Below are 16303 nucleotides of genomic sequence, written 5' to 3'. Positions count from 1 at the left end.
GCCGGTCGGACACTCGAACGAGAGATCCCAGCAGGGTACATAGCACATTAACGAAATCGACCCTTCCAATGAGGAACTAGACAAATGGCGCGGACCAGGATCGGTAGTTTATACTCATTTCATTCCAATGAGTTTTAAAAGGTTAAGCGAAGTAAATATGTTAACTGTATCCTTTGTGTTATGCGCAATCAATATATAAGACGTTTTAATAAAATCCTTTAAATACAAAATGGTTTTCTATAACCTTACTATTAATGAAACAACTAAATGTCAATAGATCATTAGAACTACTATTTTCAGTAACAAATATTGTAATGATTCCAAAATAAGAAACTGACTTTCCAATACTTCTGTCAGGCTTAACTGGAATATCAGTAGCGATCAAAATAGCAATGACATTATATCCGTAATTAATTTTCAGTGGTCCACAATGTAGTGCAGTGATCACACAATTTCGATATTCCAATAGATAACTAAAAGTTGTATATGATACCCATTTCCGTTGGTACTCTTAATTTTGAGGCTTTGAGAATCCATAATTAAGCTCAAAATTTTTCTGATAAATTTCATGAATAAAGAAAGTAAATAATACCATCCCCTACCCGGGCATTTCATAGCAAACCAAACTTTTATTGCGGTTCAGCAATTTATCGAACTTGAACAGTGACAAACGTTCATGTGGCATGCGCGATTAAACATCCGGAATAACATTATATACAATGTAAAGCACGCTGCTGGAACTTAAATGATATTCCGTATGTATGAGCGTGTATGCATGAGTGTATTTGCACAATGACAACCGTTAAAATTAAGGAGTTAGGTCCACTTTCACGTAGCATTAATACAACACTGGCGCTATCCAGCCTTAAATTTTGTTTTAATAAAAACATTTAAAAATGTTTCTTCGGCGCAACCAGTAGTGTAAACAATTCTGTATAAAGCTATAAAAAGGCCACAAATAATGCGACCTTGTAACGTTCACTTAGCTCCCCAAACTTGTGGTTCAGCAATTTATGGAACGCTGCCAGTGACAAACGAAACATGGATAACCGATTAACCTTAAATGAAATAAAAACAACCGAGGCTAGGTGGCTGCAATGATTTGTGTATGTTGATGATTGGAGGTAGTTTTAAGTTCTAACGGACAGAAAAAGCAAGCTGATGAACCAACAAAGCCGTCACAATAGTGTTCTTAAAAAAAAAAAAAGAGAAACGGACCAGCAACACAGTTAAACTATCACCACCGTACAGGAGAATCACACCTACAATCACAAGAATTGTAAGCGTTAATCTTGATAAATTTCTCTCAGGTCAACAACCATTTCAGATGGAAGATTAAGAATCAATTTAATGAGAGAGAGAGAGAGAGAGAGAGAGAGAGAGAGAGAGAGAGAGAGAGAGATTCCTTGGACTATTTATGGAACACAAAAAAATGTTTACATGGTTTGCTCTTCTTTTTTTATGGTGTTTGATGTGTAAAATCACTTGTAACAGTGATCATTTAAGCACAAAACAACACAAATGGTTTATTATATATTTATATATTTTATATATATATATATATAAATATTAGAATACACATACATATATACATATACACATACACACATATACACATATATATATATACACACACACACATACACATATATATATATATATATATATATATATATATATATATATATATATATATATATATATATATATATATATATATATATATATATATATATATATAAAGATGACAAGAGAGAAAATTGTTTAGTTATTTTAACAAGAGACTGTAAAGAGCCAGGAGGCCTATATCACCCAAGTGGAGAAGTCAAATGAAGCAAAACTCATTAGGATAATGGAGGTATTAATATTTCTGAGGACCCGAGGGTGTCAGAGCTACCTCGGGAGTGAGCATTAGCAACGAAGACTTCAGGCAGCTTTCCTATAAGTTTATGTAAAAGGCTTTCTAGCTTAACACATCAGGATGTTTTAACCAGAGTTTTTTTTGTTTTCCTTATGTGGCCAAATGCCTCAGCTGCTGATGCTGATGCTGCAAATATAATTTTGCTGAAGTGAAAGCCTACATTCGAAGGACTGCTGACGAAGTTTGGGTTTAGGGATCAAATTCATATTTTTATTACAAAGCAAAAAAGAAGTGAGTAATAATTGTAAAAAAATATCAGTAAACAAAGATACAAAGTACATTACACGAAAAAAAAAAAAACACGTAATAAATAAACTGACAAAAGGCAAGGTTAACTTAAAATGAAGTCCATGTGGATTTTGCTGAAAGCCAAGACTTTTCTTTAAAAATGGTGAATTGAATTATAATTTTTTTTTTTTTTCTGGGAAATGGACAACAAAACATGAAAATCATTTCACCTCTATACCAGTTGGTGTATGTTTTTGTGCGAATGAGAGAGAGAGAGAGAGACAGAGAGAGAGAGAGACAGACAGAGAGAGAGAATTTCATATCTAAAAAATTTAAAAAGCCATAAAAAAAAAATAAATTTGGAGAGGATAGAGAGGAGTCTCCTTCTACTTAAGCTCTCTGTTGAGGGTTTCCAAGAGAGCTGTTCCATGCACTGATGTTGCCTTTGTTTTAGAGCTCTGAAAACTATTATTCCTCCTCACCATTATCTGGATGAGTTTTGACTGATATTCTCTTTAGCAATACAGGGACGTTCTTCATCCAACAACCTTAAAATTTTAAGAACAATTTAGTCTGACCTACTTACTTTATTCCTTGCTCAGGGATCAAATCAGGGGACCTGGCTAAGTCCAGGAAATTACTATATACACCTATGATTATATGCAATTTCTGGGTCAGTATACCATAATAAGAAAACATTTGTGCTGAAGCCTTATTTCAACGAGGAATTGTTCCAGATAAATGCAAGCAGTTAACATTTCACATTAGGGTTAACTAGGTCAGAACTTTGTGAGAACACGCACTTCAGAAAAGAAAAAAAATTTTAGTCAAAAGGTTTATGTTGCGTGACAGTTTGAAAAATACCTAGAATCAGGACGTTACCTTATAATGTAGTGGTGGAGAACCTCGTCGAAAGAATGGGTTATATGCCTCTTCGTCTTACGTCACTTCGTCCAACGTCTCTTTGTCCATTCCTTTTGGTCCAACGTCTCTTTGTCCGACGATTTTTAGTCCAACGTCTTTTTGTCCATGAGTTTTTTGGTCCAATGTCTTTTAGTCCAATATCCTTGACTTTTGTTGGTCTATTTAGTCAATGACTGCATTAAAACTTGGTAGTTTGGTCTTTAGGTAATCCAGTGATTCCTAAAAGTAGTTAGGTCGCTGTTAAGAGCAATTTCCCAAAATGGAAGTAATGTTGTGTTTTGGAAATTTCAGTAAACTTAGTTTTTGACCATGAAATCGAAAGGAAGTACCAATACAATGGCAAGATTTATAACGCCATCAAAGGGAAAAAGGAAAGTAGCTGAACAAAACAACTACGTTTATGATTTTCACTCCCACAATGTAAAACTGGAAAAAGATTATTGGCGGTGTGAACTTAGAAAATCGTGCTCAGTGCTTATAAATACAGTGATGCAAGAAGATACCCCAAGAATTGTGTATGTGTCAGCCGAGCACAAACATCCAGCAGAAGCAGCGTTAGTAACAACGAGAATCGCTGTAGCTGAAATGAAGTACGAGTCAGTTGCAAGCATTTCAAATAGTGTGCGTAACATTCTATCAGAGAGTGTAATGAGTCTTGATGACAACATCCATGTCAGCTTCCTTCCATCCCGGTGCTTTGAACAAAACACAGGAAAATTGTCGAGTATTCCTACTCTTCCAAGTACCAGACATGGATTTGAAATCCCAGATAGCTTTAGAAATCTTAGTAATGGGGAACAATTTTTACAATTTGACTCTGGTTCACAAGATACCCTCCGGATTTTAATATTTGCAACTGACAGTGGACTAAGTGACCTTGCAACATTTGCTTTATGGTCATGTGACGGAACTTTTAAGAGTGCGCCTAATCAGTGCACCTATTCTGAATTCATATGCAAATTGGAGAAAACAGTTTTCCGCGACTATATGATTTGTTACCCGATAAAACAAGGACAACTTATCTGCGACTATTTTCACAGTTGAAAATTTGCAACCTTTGGTTAAATGAACTGATGGTAGACTTTGATTGCCATTCATAGGCATTCACTTCTGTTTTCCAAATGCTCAATAGTGGGATTTGTTCCATTTAGGGCAATCATTATATCGGGAAATTGTTGATTTAGGATTGAGAAAAATATCAGTGAATCTGATTTCTGCTTAAAAAGTAAGGTGCTTTTCGGCATTGGCCTTTCTTCAGTAGCTGATGTTTTTTATGAAGAGCCAACAGAAGATGATGAAATTTTGGAGAATTTATTAGTTTTTGATGTCAACTATATGGGTGTAGTGAGAGGTCGTGACAGAAGGAGAAGAAGAGAACCACCGATATTTCCAATGGAATTATGGAATGTTAACAACAGAATTGTTAATAACTTACCAAGGACAAATAACGCTTTGGTGGGATACCATTCATCATTAAAGTTTCTTTAGGCGCAACCCATCCAATATTTCGGCTGATTAAAAGTTTGGAGAATGAAATTGGCTTGATTCAAAACCCAAATAACTCACATCACCGAGGGGATACAGTACATAAAAAAAAGGCAGATTAATCATCGCATACATACCTTGTTGCACATTATGATGATTCTCAAAAAAATGGAATTTTTAAGGCTATTGCTCACAACCAAACTCTTTCTAAATGTCTGCAATAAATATTTTTTCTATATATATATATATATATATATATATATATATATATATATATATATATATATATATATATATATATATATATAAATGTCTGCAATAAACATTATATATATATATATATATATATATATATATATATATATATATATATATATATATATATATATATATATATATATATATATATATATATATATCTGCATATAAACATTTATATATATATATATATATATATATATATATATATATATATATATATATATATATATATATATATATATATGTCTGCAATAAATATTATTATATTTATATCTATATATAAATGTCTGCAATAAATATTGGATTTTATCTTTTGTATTTTTCATTTTCTTGATGTACATTTAATTAATGTAACAAATCCAACAAATTTGCAGAGAAAAGCAGACGAAATCGGACAAAAAGATGTTGGACTAAAGAATCGTTGGACAAAAAGACGCTGGACCAAAAACCTGATGGACAAAAAAACTTTGGACAAAATGACTTGGAAAAAAGACTTTGGACGAAAATGATTGGACGAAAAGACTTTGCACGAAAGAATGTGCCAGCGATGGAGGAATGAGTTTAATAGTTCACACTTGAAAGCACTGGGAGTGGCAGCAAGGTTGCCAAATGGCTGGCTCGATAAGGGGCAGGCTCTGGGGATGTTTTCACCTGGCAATAAGTTTCTGAGATTGAAGCAGGTGGCTGGGCCCTTTTGATACCTTCGCCAGCTTATTTTTCTCATCTTTCCAGGGGGCATTAGGAGCACTAGCGTCTGCCCTCTGGCTTCAAGATGGCGGCCACTCATGTGGGTCACGATCTCTGTTTTATGTGACTTCTGGCCTCCCAATATTCGTCCGTTTCTATGGGGGACTCAATTTTCATGAGGGGGGGGGGGCGGGTTTCGGCGGGCTTTATTCTCCATTCACCTTTTATCTGAAAGGAGGTTTTTCCCAGTTACCAGGTCTTAGGAAAGATAAAAGATGTACAAAAGATTTAGGTAGGGCTGAGTTTTCACCCCCTTCCTCAGTTAGTTATCAGTATGAAAAATATTTGTTTTAATTTATAAATCAGTTTGGGAGTTGGGTTTGCTTTAAGTGGTTTCTATCGTCTTAAATATATATATAATATATATATATATATATATATATATATATATATATATATATATATATATATATATATATATATATATATATATATATATATATATATATATATATATATATATATATATATATATATATATATTTATATATATACATTTGTATATATATATATATATAGATATATATATATATATTTGTGAACTAAAATCTTCAATATAAAAATGTGTTATATTGACGTAATTAATGTTTGCATGGAATCTCAATAAGGGTAAGAACAAAACAATTCGTTAAAAATAAATAAAAAAATTAGAATAAGTGAAGAAATTTCTCATACCAAATTACCTTGGCAGACAAAGCTAGAAATTGATTATATTTACACCACAGAGTTAGAAGGATATATCAAGAAGGACAAATAGATTACAAAATTGGCGCAGAAATCTTCATTGGGTGGCCTTTTCGAGAAGATCACGTATTTGAAGAACTGTTTTTGAATAACGATTAGCCCACCTGAAATTTTGTTCTAAGGGTTATAGTCTCTTTGGAAATCAAAGTATGAAATGGATGTTCAGGCATAACGACCATTTAGATATAATGTATTTGTCTAAAAATATGTTTAAACACTTTTGCATTTATTCTTGTTATTCCACGAGGTTCTTTTCCATGTTTTTATTTTTAGCGGAACTACTTCTCTTTCTAATCTTGAGCAGTAGTGAAGAATAATACAAGATTTTTTTTATGTTACCGTATAAATGCTATTCATTGCATTCAATTATAACAATTTATGCGGGTCGTTGCATTGTTTATGTTACGTAATTACTAACAGATTCTTGTGCATAAACTTTCTTGTTAAATATATATATTACTTTTCTATGAATAGCCAAATATGCTTATGTATTTATTCGACCCTGATCACTGTTTTCTACCTTTTAATAGCTGGATGTTAACAAACAACAATATAATTTCAATAAATTTTAAAATTTCAATTAAATGTCATATCCTGTCAGTTAATAATTATGTGCTGTTATTTTTATGATAATATTAATATTAGTACAAATAAAGAAAGCGCAGTAAATGTTATAACATGCAGTTGGGAAATGTTATAAAATAGGTCGACACTTCTTGAGGCTTATGGGAAAATTCTAATTGACAGAAAGATCAGATCAGTAAACTACATGACCAGACGCAAGCCCCCTCTCTCTCTCTCTCTCTCTCTCTCTCTCTCTCTCTCTCTCTCTCTCTCTCTCTCTCTCTCTCTCTCTTTAAGCTTCACTGACTACTGACTAGTGAGCACAATTAGGAATATGCCTACTAATTTCAACTATTTTCACGAAAAAACGATAATTTAGTAATACTTTTGATATTTGTACAAAGAAAAAGAAACATAAATCATATTGAGGAAGTTTGTTCTGAACATCTCAGGACGAAATCGTCTCCATATTCCTTGTGTTTTTATAGTTTCAATACAGATTCTTGCAATAAATAGACTTACTATTTTGGTCTCCTTAAAAAGGGCGTAAACAATCCATAGGAATACCCCAGGGTGCCTAAATAATCTTGTAAAACAGCTAAGATGATTATTTTTAAGTATCTATCCTTCCTAAGAAAATGAGATTTCGACTGTGATTTATTTTGAGGTTCCGGAGATAAAGTGTCAATATATAAATGGTCTAGGCAAAAATATTGGCAGCTTTCTTTTCACTTTGCGAATATATCGCTTGAAATATATACCCAAACTGAAAAGAGATGACGATGAATTTATACTGTTATATTTTACTCTTTAGTATAATTATATATTATATCGAGTGAAATTTAAATAGTTAAGAGAACAAAAGTCCATTTTAATGTATGGACTAAAAATAAAACTCATGAACAGATAGTAATATTGAGAATAAAAAAATACAAAAAAAACTTTTAAAACAAGCTTTTATTAAAATGCACTAAAAAGTTGCAGAGCCCCCGTTGGAGCCCTCCAGGCATCCGCCGTCCAAAACAACAAGCTTGACCAACTGCAGACCATCGCTTTTCCCCAGAAAACACAAATCAGAGACGGACGGCTGAAGCAGTGATTTTCAAGTATTTTCAGGAACTTTCAGCGTATCATTTGTAAAACCAAAACGGTCTGTAAATGTAAAACACTTCAAGCTTTAGAACCATATGCAATGGAGAATTCTCCTTATATTGTACAAAGAATTGTTAACTGTTTTCCAAGGTGTGTGAAAATGCACCTGACCATAATATTATGACTTTCTTGCTCTGATGTTAGATGCTACCTTTCCGTTTCGTGGAACCATATCTCTAGTCAGAAATTTGTGACAATAAATCTGTAAGTACCCAGACGTTGTTTTACTCATCCCGTCTCTACAAAGTAAAAAATAAATTTTTTGAGACTCACCAGGATTTTCTTACAATTAATCATGTCTACAAAAAAAATTAAATCGTGGGCACCAAACATGGAAGGAAATGCTAAAAAAAATATTTTTTTTTCTTATAACATTTCCTTCCATGTTTGGGTCCCACAATTTTATTTTTGTAAACATGATTAATTTTAAGAAAATCCTGGTGCATATCAAAAACATTTTTACTTTTTAGTGCATTTAATAAAAGCGTATTTAAATTTTTCTTATATTTTTTTATTTTATACTTTTTAGTTTTGACAGAAATTGTAACCGATTTATGATTTTAGCTAACAAAATGAAAATCCAAATAGTTATTAACTTATTTTACCGAGTTAAAGAAGTTGTGAAAAATCGAAGATTTTCATACAAATCCTGAGATACTGGGAGAGGTCACTGTAGGGTCACTAGAGGTCACTGCTGACCTACTGATCATGTAAGGTTGTATTGTCACCAGGATTGAATAACCATGCAAAATTTCAAGTCCATCAGGGAAGAAGGGAACAGGTCGAAAATTGAGTTAGCAACTTTTGACCCAAACAGATGCAGAAGTCAAGTTAAATAAAACTTGTAAAAAAGGTTTATATAGGTTAAGTATACCTTAGTTTTACCAGACTACTGAGCTGATTAACAGCTCTCCTAGGGCTGGCATGAAAGATTAGACTTACTTTACGTGGCTAAGAACCAATTGGTTACTTAGCAGTTCTAACTCTTCATCAAGTTTTGGCCGGAGACTCGAACTCGGGAAGTCAGTGATGGTAAGCTATTCACCCAATAAAAAAGGTTTATATAGGTGAAATTTCTGTTCAGCATTTATGGGTATTTTGGACATGAAGAACAAAATCATGAATTCGGAGATGCTAGGGGCCAAGAACAAGAGGGAGAGCAAGAAAGCGTTTGTCCAATATGGTGGTAAAGTTTTTGGAAGGGATGGGCTTTTAAATTCAAGTGTGCGGGGAGGTTGATGATGGACTGACAATGAAATTTGCCCCTATGCCTCTGGTATCGCGTTGGTATAAACATTGCACTAAATTTTAGCACCACAGTATCAGAATGCCTGGGAGTTATTTAATTTTTGGAATGTTCGGTGTTATTGTGTTTCAGCCTGAATAATAATGATAATCTGTGCACATAATAAAAGGGCTGATAAAATGGAAGTTTTATGCTCATAGGTTCATCCTTTATTACAGAACACTTAAATGATCAATAGAATTTCAAATATTTTACTTGCAAATGGATGCCAACTTCACTGATCTGATCTTTGAAATATTTCTAATTTTAACAACTCGGATATTTAGATTCCATTCAGATTTAGTCTCTTCTAACCATAGGGGCCTTTATCTGATGTTTTTTAGTTTTCTGTAAAAAGAAAATTGTTGTGAAACGTTTGTAATGTCCGTCCGCAGTTTTTCTGTCACTTTTACTCAGATCTTACAAAACTACTAAGGCAGATCAGAGGGCTGCAAATTAGTATGTTGGTCATCCCACCTCCAATCATTCAAACATATTAAATTCAAGCATCTGTGTTTGTTCTCAGATAGAAATTTATTTTACAAACTGTTACAAGTTAACCTAATCATACAGATGTGGTTGGCAAGATTGGCATAACAATATGGCAATGGTAACAGAGTATTAGATGGGCAGTAATGACAAAGGAGTTTCATATAGCATTAGACGTTGTACTGAAAGTTTTGTTTCTCGAAGACTACGGGTTAGTCATCGCTGGATAAAGGAGGTTTTGATTTTATGAGTGTAGGGCGAAAGTGACAAATTTAAACGTTTGTATAGTCTGTTCATTTCGATGCTAAATTGACAAACATTTTAGGAATATCTTTTTGACAGTTGAAGCAACTATCCATTAAAAAAAGCGTCAGGCATTTCGTCCAATAATTGCTCTCCAAATTCACCCATCATGTCAAAGAGGCAGAATGGATTCAACCAGCGATGCGGTGTATTAAAAATGTCATTTAACATAATTATCCAATGACATTATGGAACATGAAAACTATTTCACATTATGAAAGAGAAAAATATAGGTTAAATAGAAATCGTTTTCAGAGTTAATATCAAATACGCTTCTGAGAATGAGATAGTGCACATGCACACAGTCTTCATTTGGAAAGAGAAGGAAAAAAGAAAAGGCAGAGGCTGATGAGATGATCAAGAAGCAGATAATTTTAAAAAAAAAAAAAAAAAAAAAACTGACAGTCGGATGAGATTTATGCGCTTTCACAAAGACCTTACTACGACATCGCTGATAACTTACGTGAAAACGCACAGACATACACACACACACAATCATATATATTTTCTTGTTACTTGAATGAGAATGAACAATTATTGTTGCAATTCTAAACCCATATAGGAAGAAAGCGTTGAAACGTTCAGGGAAAGAGCGAAGGGAAGAGTGATTAAAGCTCAAAGGATGTTTTCTCTTGTGTCTTTATTGCCAGAAAAGAATGGAATTACCTGAGCGACGCGTTAAAACGTCCCATTAGGAAGAGACGTCTGCCATGTTAAAAGGAATCACCCATTGAGCCACTTGACATGATGAGCATATTTGGGGAGCAATCATTGACGAAATGGCTAACGCCCTTTTTAGTTTTTGTAAAAGAAAACTATTAAGATGGCTTTGTTTGTCCTTTTCTGGCACTTTTTCTGTCCACCCTCAGATTAAAAACTACTGAGGCTAGAGGGCTGCAAATTGGTATGTTGATCATCCATTGTCCAATCATCAAACATACCAAATTGCAGCCCTCTAGCCTCAGTAGGTTTTATTTTATTTAAGGTTAAATTTAGCGATAACCGTACTTCTGGCACCGCTATATGAACCATCATCACAGGCCACCACCGGACCGTGGGTCTCATGGGCCACGGCTAAAGTTTCATAGGCCGTGGCTGAAAGTTTCATACAGCATTATACGCTGTACAGAAAACTAGACTGCGCCAAAGAAATTTCGGCGCATTTTTTACTTGTTAATGATAGCATATACCTGATATCCTTTAGAATGGTAAAAACCAATCTCAAATACAAATTTTAATTATAACAGATGTATTTCAAGATATAAATATATTTCAATTCCATTTTTATTGCAATTATTCGCCAGATGCCTAAATTATGGGTCTCATGTGTGGATGTGGCTATATAAGTTTAGTGAGAATGTGGTGTTCTTATAATCTGGGTTGAATTTTTACAACCGCAGATGGCAGTGAGGACTGCATATAAATAATCCTCCCAAGCCGGATACTCAAATCAGGATGATGCTCAGGTCACTCAAGGGGAATTAAGAGGTAACAGATGTCCATATTATTCTTGAAAATTATAAATAAGACCGAAACCATAAACTTTCTAATTGCCCGATGATGGCAGGATCTACTTTATGAAATTGCATTTTAATTTTTTTAAATATATTTTTGAATGCCTCTTGGTTTTGCTTGTGTTACAGATGGGATTAGATTATAGTTCAATGGCGAAATGAAAAGGCTTGTGAACTCATTTTCCTTTTAGTGCCATCTAAGCTTTAAATAGACAGATTTTAAATGAGAGGAAATGATTGCTCAGAATAATAGCATCATGATTATTCTAAGGATAATAATTTTTTTAATCATCATTATTATTGGGTAGTCATTTATAGAGATGAAAAATAAGCCCTTAACCTAGAATACAAGTTTCCACTATAATTCATAAAAGAGCGACAAAGACCTCTAAAGTTAAAAAGTAGCATTCAGTTAACATAGACCAAATATATTTTATCTATAAATCCATCTTATGGGAAAGGTTGTGTATATTCAGTCGCTGTAAACAACTTACTTCTCTCGAAAAGGTATGGGGAAAAAAAAGTGCACCTGGGTCACAAATAACTGACCTAGAACTATAGTACACCAGAAAGAATAAATAAACGTAAAGGATAATATCGACGAGTTAATGGAAACATAAATATTGTCGCATAAGCATTTAAAAAGTATTATTTTTCCCCCTATCATCTCGAGGAATCCATTACCTAACCATGTTTTTGTGCTTATGCCCAGATTTCCAAGGGAATACGACGCCACAGTGCAAGGAAAGTAAAGTAACAGAAAAAAACAGTACTACATTATGGGAGGACTAAATTATATAATATTTGAATAGATGATGAAGAAACTTCCCTTGACGGAAGGAAACAAAATAAGTGAAGAATAATAGCTACAAGTAAGCAAAAAGACAAAGAAACTGCAAGAAGCAACATTGTGCTCGTAAATTCTCTCATCAGATCCATCCTTAATGCATCTGCATTCTCGTAATGGAAGCACATGCGGCATTTAGTGGATTAACCGGCTAATGTGCTTTCAGGGAAGCTGAAATGGCAAATGCAAAATAAGCCGAGGAAAATTGCTTTTACTTGCAAGCCACAAATTACTGCTTCATTCCTTTACAGTGTAAACAGTTACTCAAGTAACGTCACTGATGCCAGTGTCCCTCTGCATAGGAGAGGCTGTGATAAAACAACTTTCAAGGCACATGGTTTACTGCACTGGTGCTGATGAAGTAAATTACTCTCGGCATGATTAGATATTCGTAAAATCAAGTTCTCGAGAACAATGCCTAGCGTCGTATCTGTATAATGAGAAGAGTTTTGCATCCTTATGATTGTTAAGTTGATGACAATTAAGAGAATAGGTCAATGTCAGATTTGAGAATAATGATCCAGTGCAGAAACTATCTTTTAACCAATCCTAAGAGATGGCACTCATCTGCTGTCAATAATTATTCAAAACAATGTTAAGCCACATTATCAAAGCAAAATTATCGACAGTAGTAGCACATTAAAACGTAAGTACTTGATATCTCAGATGTCAAATAATTACCTTAACTGTTAGTCACAATGGTTTTAATTTTGAATATCTAAAGTTATGGAACTAAGACCTTTCTTTATTTTCTTTATAGAAGATATCTTTTTTATTGCTTTATCCTCTGATAAAACGACACGTTTTACTTATAATTGACAAGTCTCATTTAACGAATCCGTATTAGAATTATTGTGAACCATACTCTTTCTCCGTACGAAAATTCAGTTATAAGAGGCGCAGTCTAACGAAAGCAGAAGGAACTTGGCGGTTTGCTGGTGAACATCGATCTCAGCATCAAAAAGGCTTAGATGAAGAGAGGCTGTAAATAGCAGTGAGGGAAGAGGCAGGTCCTACGATAACAGCTGTTAGAAGCCTGATACAAACTAATTAAAGATTACAGCAGAGTGTGAAATATTCCCATACCTCGGAAACATTTTCCTCTTGCATAAACATGGCAATGAGGACACGAGAATTTGCCTAACAAGAAATATATTCAGCACCATAGCTTCATAATAATCCAATAACAATCACCATCAATCACAAACAATCGATAGAATCTTTGGCAAAGGTTGTTTGTAGCCTGAGTCCTATCAAACCTAAAATTATTGTTACAAGTGTTTTTGTTTTATTTGTCTGTCACGTAAACGATCATGAAAACGAAACACGATTCAGAAAGTAAAAAATGGTTTCATAATTTTCCTTTCTGCATGCAAATATCACGGATAGAGAACAAACCTTAATAACTATATTATTTATAAATTAAATAGTACCAAAAGCAAGTGCAGCTAAATATCCTTTTCCTATCAATTAAGAAACTATGAACCTATATCACAAGGTAATAAATGCAACTATATTAATTAGCGAGGAAATAGGGAATGAACTGAGGTTTGGTGAATATTAAGGTAATTAACATATAAAAGCCTTCCTTTTTGTTGACCATTAATGAAACAGGTCCATCACAAGAGGTAAATTAGATGTGAATTGCATTGTTTCTGCATTCAGGTAATGCAAGAGTTCTCTGTAAGTCAATTAACTTGGCTAAATGAACAAGAAAAAATATTAACGTTTCTGTTAAAAAGGCAGTAGACTCTAATCAAATACAAATATCCTTATTAGGTGTAAAAAAAAGTATGCTGAATTTCCTGAACTTGCTGAAGTTCGAGAGGTTTCTCCCTCACGCCCTCCTCCCTGATTGGGAGCAAAAAGGGAATTTTTCATCAAATGTTTTCCCCTTTTATCTGTGTCCACGATGGACCCTTATTTTCTAATACATTACTAAATAACTGCAGACCATTTCAAACTACCTTCATCTGGAAAAGCTAAATAATAAATGAAACGAGTAAGAAAAGCTACGTCAAAGATACAATATAAAATGAAGGTCTGATGCTGCTTTTATTAATATATCTTATTCTTAACTACTTTTTTTTCTTTCATCTCATGTTTTAATGATATTATCCAAGGAACATTAGAGAGAAGTTTGGGAATTCCAAGAAAGCGTAAATATTTTTCCTAAGTAATATTATACCATCATAAAATTTTCCATCAAAGTCATTAGAATTGACTCATCTTGAGTGATTTTGCACTGACGATTCGGAGGTCAGAAATCTGATGCCCCAACTACACGAATTCGGGATATTCTTGCTCGTTTGAAATTCAAGATAAAGTTCCACTGATTTTATTCACTCCCTCAAATAATGTTCTAAGTTGTTCTCTCTCCTCTCTCTCTCTCTCTCTCTCTCTCTCTGACTTACTAATTGAAAGTCGATTTATGATAATATAGAGGAAATGACAACTCTAGTTTCCATGATCAAAAGCGATTATTGCAGTAACTAATGTTTTATAGGGATTTTATTTTTATTAAGTGTGTTACTTCCATTTCTCAGATATTATCAAGACTGCACTACACTTTTTCAGACAATTATAACCATGATTAATAAAAATGAGAGGAAAACTGGCATCACTCTGTCTATCTGTTTATGAACGCACACCCCTGGAATTTTAAGCTGCAAAAAGAGGTTAGGGCAACACTGCGTCAAAGAAACGGTCTTTCCCATTCCGAATCTCCATAGCCTTTGTAGATATCTCGCTCTGTGAACGCCTGATTTTTGTGTAGAGGGGAAACCTCCCCTCTCGATATTTATGGAGTATTGTGATAAAAAGTCAAATTAAAGCTGAGTTATCTTTATATATATATATATATATATATATATATATATATATATATATATATATATATATATATATATATATATATATATATACATATATATATATATATATATATATATATATATTATATATATGCTAATATATATATATATACATTACATACACATACATATCTGTCTAAGCACGCTACCATTCTTCTGTCATCTTTCCTACTGAGAGAGGAATATACTTTGGATGAAAACATGTGTGGTGTGTTTATTTACATATTCATGAAAATATCCTATATACATAAATATAAGCCTATATACACACACATACATACTTACACACCAGTGGCATAAAAATATCATTTAAATCTTGTTGATATCATAACAATATCAGTTCTTGCTGAAATGAAAAAATAATAAGCATATAAAAATCATAATGAAGTAATGAAGCGTACAAAGTCTTAGAAGAAAAATCAAGCAAAGACTTTAGTGAATTTTCTAGAGTCCTCTAAGATGTGGGAGAGATGATAGAAAAAAAATGAATATGAGTGAGAGGGAACAAGACAGCAAAACCCGCTAGGAGGAGAGAAAGCGTCTTTTCAAAATGATTCTGAAGAGTCCATCCACAAAGATAAACAACACAGTCTCTGTCTCCTTCTGCACAATGACAGGCATCGAACGTCACTCTCAACTTCTAAAGAAAAAAATATGTCCGAAGGAAAACCTCTTTTCCTTTTCATTTGTTAGGTTTTTTTTTTTTTTTTTTTTTTTGCAAATTTCTACATTCCTTTTAGTTTGGTTATTTTCTTTTTTCCCATTTCGTCTTGATAATTAGGCTACTATATTAACCTGTGTCAGTCTTTCCTTTTAATGATTCCGTTCTGGATCTTACTTAAGGTTATTACTATTATCTTCCTTTACATAATACACTCTGTTTTTACTATATTTTTAATGTCATAGCATCCTGTTGGCCATTTCTTGTCTTGCAACATTAAGATTTCTTGCTGCATAAGATAAATC

The sequence above is a fragment of the Macrobrachium rosenbergii genome, chromosome 46, assembly GCF_040412425.1.
Source record: "Macrobrachium rosenbergii isolate ZJJX-2024 chromosome 46, ASM4041242v1, whole genome shotgun sequence".
Classification (NCBI taxonomy): Eukaryota; Metazoa; Arthropoda; class Malacostraca; order Decapoda; family Palaemonidae; genus Macrobrachium; species Macrobrachium rosenbergii.
Note: the sequence above shows the minus strand (reverse complement) of the source record.